An 8,014-nucleotide genomic window follows, 5' to 3' on the forward strand; every position below is an offset into this window, starting at 1 on the left:
ACGCCCCCCTTTATTTCCAGTGGTGATACTTGACACATGCCAGGCTTACGGATTAATGCTTGACCGTCATGGCTCGACATAAATAACATTATGCGTGCACAGAATGTTTGGTTTTATATCGAGGCATGACTCTACGAAACGCTAACTCTGCTTGAAGTCGCACTAGTTTGCTGAAGAATGCGCAATAAAGCTAAACACATTAATTGGATGAATTTGGCCACACATGTGGCGTGTTTAATTTGATCCAGGACACTTAATTGTGGTTTACAGGATTACCATTGTTCAGCAAAGGTGGGGCGAAAAAGACGCCACATGCCACCGATTGTGGCAGCCCCACCAAGCACAAGCAGAGTTAGCGTGGCGAAAGAAGTCGGATAACACGAGAATTATGAGAATTATGCTGTGGCTAATAATATATAGATATTGCTAGCGACAGGCCTGTGTAGTCTTAACAGGCAAGCGTGAAACCGCAGCCCTCGCCTGACCGGCTTCAATAAAAAATCTAAGAGCACGTGCAACGAATTAAGAAACCAAAAAAGTTAAGTACTTAAGGACCTAAGGGAGATAGTAAAGCCGCAGCCCCCGCCTGACCGATGGCACCGTCAGCCGAAGGGTTGGACAAAGTAAACATCGATATTTAAAGGGTGACATAAGGATGAACGGAGGAAAGTGAAGTCGCAGCTCCTGTCTGACCGACTTCAGTAAACCTCCAGTTATGAAAGATTACAAATGAGAAAAAGCAATATTATAGCAAGTCCTTTATAGTTTTCGATGTACTTGGATAACTGGCTATATACGGCAAAGTTAAAAAGTGGGCCGCAAAGTAGCAGCCCCTGACTGTCCTACTTTAGTGGCCACACGGGAAAAGACAGCAACATAGCAGCCCTTGTCTGACCTACGGAGCTGTCAGGACGTACGAAATACAGGAGAAGGACTTTCAAACTTAAGTCAATTGGCATTGATACTTTCAGATCTAAGGTAAACCTTAAAGGCGTCGGATTTCCATCGACCAAGAGCCCTAATTTGCGCATCAGAAAAACCCTTGTCGGCAGCGTGACACGCACCCCCGATGCGAAAACTGTGGTTTTTGTATCGACTAAGGTCTAAACAGCAATATTGGAGACAACGCTGAAGCTCGGTATTAAATTGATAGACAGTAATAGGTGTCTGATCAGAATTACAAAAAAGAGGGCCAGGTCGAGTACCTCGCACCTCGCAGTACTTAAGAAGGCTGTTAACCGGGCAAAAGATGACAGAATCATCGCGAGTAATTAGGATATCAAATGGCCGGTGGTCAGGATTATGTTTATAATCAGTGATAGTGATCTTAGCCGTGCATGGGTCGCCATCACGCAATAAAATTTGCAGATCTCGGTATTGGACAACTGAACACGCAAAAAGGGTGCTCTTGGTCGAAAGCTCGCCAATTCGGAAAAGTCCATAAAAAGCAGTAAAAAACATGGCCGAAAATAGAGTGCGTTGAAAAGCCGAAGAGTTAGTGTATTCGAGGGACCGGACGAGCTCATGCAACACTGGTCTTGTGATGGGCAAACGAATATCTGAATGTCTTTGACGACTTAAGGCTGTCAATAATTTTTGTATCAAAAACGATTTGGTTGGATCACAAAATCCTCCGAGTTTGTGAGCGTAAGAAATGGCAGAAAGATGTAAAGTTATCGTAGAATAAGCCAATTTTCGGAAAGAAAGATATGAAATATAAAGGGGAAGACAGACAGGAGATAATGGCAACGTGGGGTTAGGGGACCCGTAAAATTGAGCATAAAATTGACGAAAGACGGCCCACGCGCGTTGATACGATCTCTGGGATCCTTTAGTTAATGCTGAGCTCAACAAGCCACTCAAGTTAGAGACCAACTCTTGGGCAGTAGGTTGTCGGGCACTGTAGTTGGATTCTGGTCTACATCCGGTGAGAGTTCCTTGAACTTTGCTACCTGACAACGTGAAATGTAATCGGCGCGAGTATTGTAAAAGCCGGGAATGTGTTTTGCGTGAAATAATACATTGTGTCTGAGGCAACTTAGAACTAAATCCCTGATCAACACCATAATACTCTGATGTTTGGACGTCTGCTTATTGATAATGTCAACAACGGCAGCGTTATCAGTAAAGAATATTACACACTTATCAGCCATTAAATGTCCCCAAATGTGTATCGCGAGGACAATAGGAAATAACTCTAAAACTGCAATGTTATAAGATTTCCACGTAACCGGCCATTCGCCGCCGAACCAGTGCTTACCAAAGACAGCCCCGAAGCCTATTGAGCCCTCTGCATCGGTATAAAGCTCAAGGGTATGCGACGTTTCCCATGTATCTTCGAGGAAAAATTATTTACCGTTGAACTCGTCTAAAAACCGCATCCACAAAAGCAGATCCTGTTTCGAGCCTTTACATAAACGAATATGGTGGTGTGGCTGTCGGACGCCCTTGGTAAGATCGATCAGGCGACGAAGAAAAGCACGGCCCGGGACAATAACTTGACAAGTGAAATTTAGTAAGCCTATTAAAGATTGAAGTTCTTTTAGCTTCACTCTGCGACGTTTATAAAAATTGTGCAAGAGCATGCGGCATTTTTGAAGCTTTTCATCAGGTAGACGCGCTTCTCTTCTCACCGAATCAAGGGTAATGCCTGCAAATTGCAATACTGTGTCAGGGCCTACGGTTTTTTCCGGAGCAAGAGGTACTCCTAGATGATGGCATAAAGAAATAAACTTGCCCAAGTCGGCCTCGCACCGGTCTTTGGTTTTAGCAATAAACAAAAAATCGTCTAATATGTGCAAAACAGATGAGGCACCCAGGCGATGAATAGACAACCACTCCAATGCGGTACTAAAAGCTTCAAAAATGTTGCATGAAAAAGAAAGACCCATGGGGAGGCACCGGTCAAAGTAATACAAGTTATCGAACTTCATACCTAGCAAGGAATAATCGGCAGGATGAATTGGTATAATACGAAAAGCCGACTTGATATCGGTTTTAGCCAAAAAACAACCTTCCCCGATGGCTTTAATGGCTGTGATCGCATCACTAACGGATGCGTATCTGACAGAGGAACAATAGTCAGGAATAGCATCATTAACCGAATTTCCTTTGGGATAGGATAAATGATGAATCAAACGAAATTCAGACGGGTCTTTCTTGGGTACAACGCCCAAGGGAGACGTACGAAAGTTCGCAAAAGGGGGAGTTTTAAAAGGACCCACAATTCGGCCTGCGTCGCATTCCTTGCGCGATTTCATTCTAGCAATTTCCGGTTGGGCGAGGACACTTTTGAGATTAGGAGATTGAAAAGGAAGCCGATCACCAACAAAATTAACACGAAAGCCACAACGGAAACCATCGACAAGAAAATGCTTTTTGTTTTGCTCATGACAGTGTAAGAGGCATTCAACCCTTCCACCCTTACGGGGGTTACTGGCCGGCTGTGAAGGGCCTGATACTTGAGTAGAGTTTCCTTTTGGTTTAACTCCACTATACCGCTGTTGAGGGGTTAGTATTGAGCATTGAATTGCTGGGTGCTTTGCTCCACATTTACAGCAAACGTGTTCGAACTGATACCCTTGGCAGTGCATTCCGGCGTGAAATGTCCAACACGTGCCTCGTGGGAAAAAATTCGAACGAAAACGCTGGCGTGTCGAGGTTTGGGGCTTGTTGGTTATCGACTGTAATCTCCGAAAATTAGCTGAGGCCCTCAACCAAAGTTCCCAATGTATTTGAGCCCATGGATATTTATCGGGTGCAGATTGCCTCAGATAACGAAATTTTTCGTCATACCAGAGCCAATCCCCGTTCGACAAAGCAATGTCACGGACTACCTCGCAATACTTCATCAACTGCGGGGTTTCACTCTGGTATCGCTCAGTATAGACCGAGACAAAAATGTTAAACGCCGAAACCCACTGTTGTATGTTGGGAACCTTCTTTGTTGCGTGATACGGCTCAAGGGTCAGCCGCGGCTGCTTTGGTAGCCCAGAGGAGGGGGTCATCGATAACGCATACTTATCGATTTGAGGGGTGGATGCTAATAAGGCCCCAAATTCCACATATTCGTTAGCCCAGATTTTAGCTTTAATTTTGGAACCCACCCGGGAACTAAGATTTACTGACACGCTAGTAAAAATTTGTTTAGGTTGCACATTGTCGGGACCCAGAAGCAGAGAATCATTTCTTGTACCTGCACCGGTGAGGCTACTGACATGGCTGCTCACAGCTGAAGTGACGCTATCTGAAGACAGGTCGGCTTGAGACTGGCATGCTAGTGGTTTCAATCGACGTGCTGTCCGCAAACGTGTTTTGTCTCAAGATCTCGGTGAGACTGTCCTTAGATAATGCTGTTTTCACCGCTTCCGAGATGGCCGTCGATAGGGTGGCGGAGAGAGCGTTTACGTCCAAGGAGTCCAAACCGGGGTTGTTATTAGTTTGTTCAGGGAGAGGTGGGACTGTTGCAGTCAGCTCTGATGTCCGCACTCGCTTAGAACCTGTTTGGCGGCCTATCCTTGATGGCTGTGCCGGACGCTTCCTAAGAGGCATGTCTTATCGATAACAGATAAAGTTAGGTAATTAAATACCATGGAATGCTGTTTGATTTCGAAAGAAAATTGATAAGAAGGAATACGGCGTAAGATGACAAGATGAAATTCCATCCTAAATTTTTGGTCACAGTTGAGGTGGGGCAGTTTCACAGGTTTTCTTTAAATCTGGTTTATGAGCAATGATATGTAACCGGATGAAAAAGAGCATGAAAAGAGAAAAAAAGCCAAGTTCCCAAAAACAATGCATTACCGCCTGTGCCGAGTGCATTGGACCACTCGTAAAGAGGCGGTCAAAGAATTGTACACTCATATGGCAGGAGTAAGCATATAATAAATTATCGCCAAAGCCATAAATGCACGTTGGACGTGCCAACCTTTGTTCAAAGGAACCGAACAAGCACAGCCATTGCTCGTGGGAGTAAAACCCAGCGGCAAACAACAAACAGGGGCTGTTAAAACAAACAACAACTGACAATTCGGCTTGGCTTAAAACAAAACGGAACTGGCAAATCTTAAGACAGTAAAATAAAAACCATAAAATGCCTGGGCAAGGTGGGCAGTATAGATAAGAAGTTGTTTCAAATCTGTTACATAGCTTAAATTTGCCCAACGTGCGGCTATAACGATTGTAGGCAACGTAGAACTGCCCCCCTCAAAGTACGATAGAGCTTGTACTGACCAATGCCGTTTAAATGTATCCCATCATGGGCCATAAAATTAGTTTTTGCTCTCCAAAACCCTTCATGGCTCCAGAACATTGCATAGGGGATGGGCTCTAGCACTACTTTTAAATACCGATTTAAGAGTATTACGTTCTTGTTAAAGGTAGGAGCCCCCGTTCGATAAATAGTTTGACATACACATACACATTTGACTTTAAGCGAATCATGGAGGGACCTGGTAAGGTCTTCAATTGCTGAGCCAACGCTCACCGGAGAAAGATGGCTTAAGTCGTTAGTTCCTAGCTGTAAGATAACTATGTCCGGCTTGAACCGTGCAACCACAGAAAGATCAAATTGAACAGTCTTCAGGACTGTTCTTCCCCCGACCCCGTGCCATTTTAACTCTATGTCTTCGAGAATATTCAAGTTAGCATCGAGAGCAGCATTCCGCCCTAAATATTCGCGTAAACGGCGAATAAAGGAATGGCCAAGTATCAAAACACGTGTTGCCGACATATCACCGCCTGGGAAACAGTGTTGTAAACTGAAGGCGAAATAGAGAACAAAATAATCCAAAGTAAAAACAGGTACTTGCTTGAAAGTTCTTGGACTAAGGTAGGAAAAAATGTTTTCTTCGCGAGATACCAACGGTACGAGGGTCAAGGGAAGAAGGGCGAATTGCTCCAGAGAAATATCTTTTATCCTCTAGGGAACGCCCCCCTTTATTTCCAGTGGTGATACTTGACACATACCAGGCTTACGGATTAATGCTTGACCGTCATTGCTCGACATAAATAACATTATGCCTGCACAGAATGTTTGGTTTTTTGCTTAAAGTAGCAAATGTGAACAATATACATGTAGCCTTTGGTCAAGATAACAGATGTGATCCAAAACCTTAGTTTTGCTTGTAATAGCAAAATGATTAAAATGTGATTTTACACCACTGTTCTTTAATTAGGCCAGAGGTGAATGCTTTTCCATCACTTTTTTTCTCAAGTTAGCAAATGTAATCAAATAATCAGTTTGGCATTTTCCTTGCTACGGCCCTGCATACAAAAGAATGTAGGTAAGGTAAATAAGATGATAGAATTACCCAACGTTTTTCTTTAAATTCGTGGCCGAAACAGACACTGTACCCTGATGCAGAAATAAGTACATGTAACAACCTAATGCAATACAACTAGCAGCAAATTATTACTAATCTTAAGGACGGTGCCTACTAATTAAAGATATTTTTGCCCTGGTGTGTGATTATGCAGGAAATGTAGATCTTAGCAAGTGTTATTGAAATCTAAAAAGAAAATTGGGGGTGACCAGGCATTTTTCAAAGATAATTCGTGAACAATATTTGTAAAAAGCTTTAAAATACAAAGCAATGTACGGCGTTCTTTCTCAGACTGAAACTTAATTACATGTATCTCTGAAAAATGCATGGTTACCCCCAATTTTCTTTTTGGATATCAAGAGTACTTACTAAGATCTACTTTCACCGGATAGTTTAAAACCACGCAAAAATATCCCTGTATTAGTAAGCATCGGCGATAGGAAATCCGAGTATCTGGAGATGCGCAGAACGTATGCGCAATAACAATAGTAGGCAGCGTCCTTAATAAATAATTGACTTGCGAGACAGTAAGTTCCTAATGATGATAGATATGTTATGTAAAGCCAACGGAGAGGTTAAGGCTGAGTTCAGATACCAAACATTTGATTGGGAATTAATAAAAACTTAGGCTGACCTTAGTACAACATAATACATGTAACTGCCATATAATACGTCACAAGTATATGCAAAGTATACTTCCATAAAAGAAAATTTCAGTATCTAAATCGAACCTGCCTGAAAGTTGAAATAGCAGCTGGGAGAATGACTCAGCCGTTTCACATTGATTCATATGCTTCATTGTATTTTCATGTAATTGATTTAAGTTGTTAGGTTTGGTATCTGAACTGCCCCCAATACTATTATCAAACAACTAACACTAATGATGCACCAACCACAAACTGTGGTGAACATTTTGTTAAGCATCGTTTGGAAGCAAGTTCCTATAGTAGTGTACTTGAATCTAAGTTCTTCAAACACGTTTATCTACAGAACCAGATGGAAAATACTTCACAGTATGCTATAACAAATTAACTGCATGTTTAGACCTACTTTACAAGTCACATCGAACCATGTAAGGCGTGCCATCCGCCAGTTCAAATGGAGAATACTACAAATTAAAATGCTATAACAAATTAACTGCATGATTACGTCTACTTTACAAGTGACACCGAACTGTATAAGGTGTGCCACCGGCCAGTTCAGATGGAAAATACTAAAACTAGTATACTATCATCATAATCATCATCATCACTATGACAAATTAACTGCATGGTTAGACCTACTTTAAAAGTTACATCAGACTGTATGAGGTGCGCCACCCGCCAGTTCAGATGGAAAATACTACAAATTAGTATACTACGACAAATTAACTACATGGTTAGACCTACTTTACAAATTACATCGAACTGTATGAGGCGTGCCACCCACCAGTTCAGATAGAAAATACTACAAATTAGTGTACTACAATATGACAAATTAAGGCCCGGGTCGCACTAGTTTAAAAAGTTGTTTGTTTTACAAAAAAATCTGTCAACAGATAGTTTTTTTCCAGTGCGACCGATTTGTCAGACATTGTCAAAAATGAGCGGAATGTACCAAATGTTCAAAGATGCCGGCACTTAAAATTGCCAAGCTCTGGACCTCGCCAAAATGTCACAAAAAATCAAAAAAGCTATGAAACTGTCACTCAT

At 42.2% G+C, this 8,014-nt stretch overlaps 1 pseudogene; it reads right to left on the reverse strand.

The window, feature by feature from the left end:
* Nucleotides 1–2,348: 2,348 nt before the first annotated feature.
* LOC137981742 (uncharacterized) lies at nt 2,349–4,551 on the reverse strand (annotated as a pseudogene).
* Between the last annotated feature and the right edge of the window lie 3,463 nt (nt 4,552–8,014).

Source organism: Montipora foliosa, chromosome 13, assembly GCF_036669935.1.
Source record: "Montipora foliosa isolate CH-2021 chromosome 13, ASM3666993v2, whole genome shotgun sequence".
Taxonomy (NCBI): Eukaryota; Metazoa; Cnidaria; class Anthozoa; order Scleractinia; family Acroporidae; genus Montipora; species Montipora foliosa.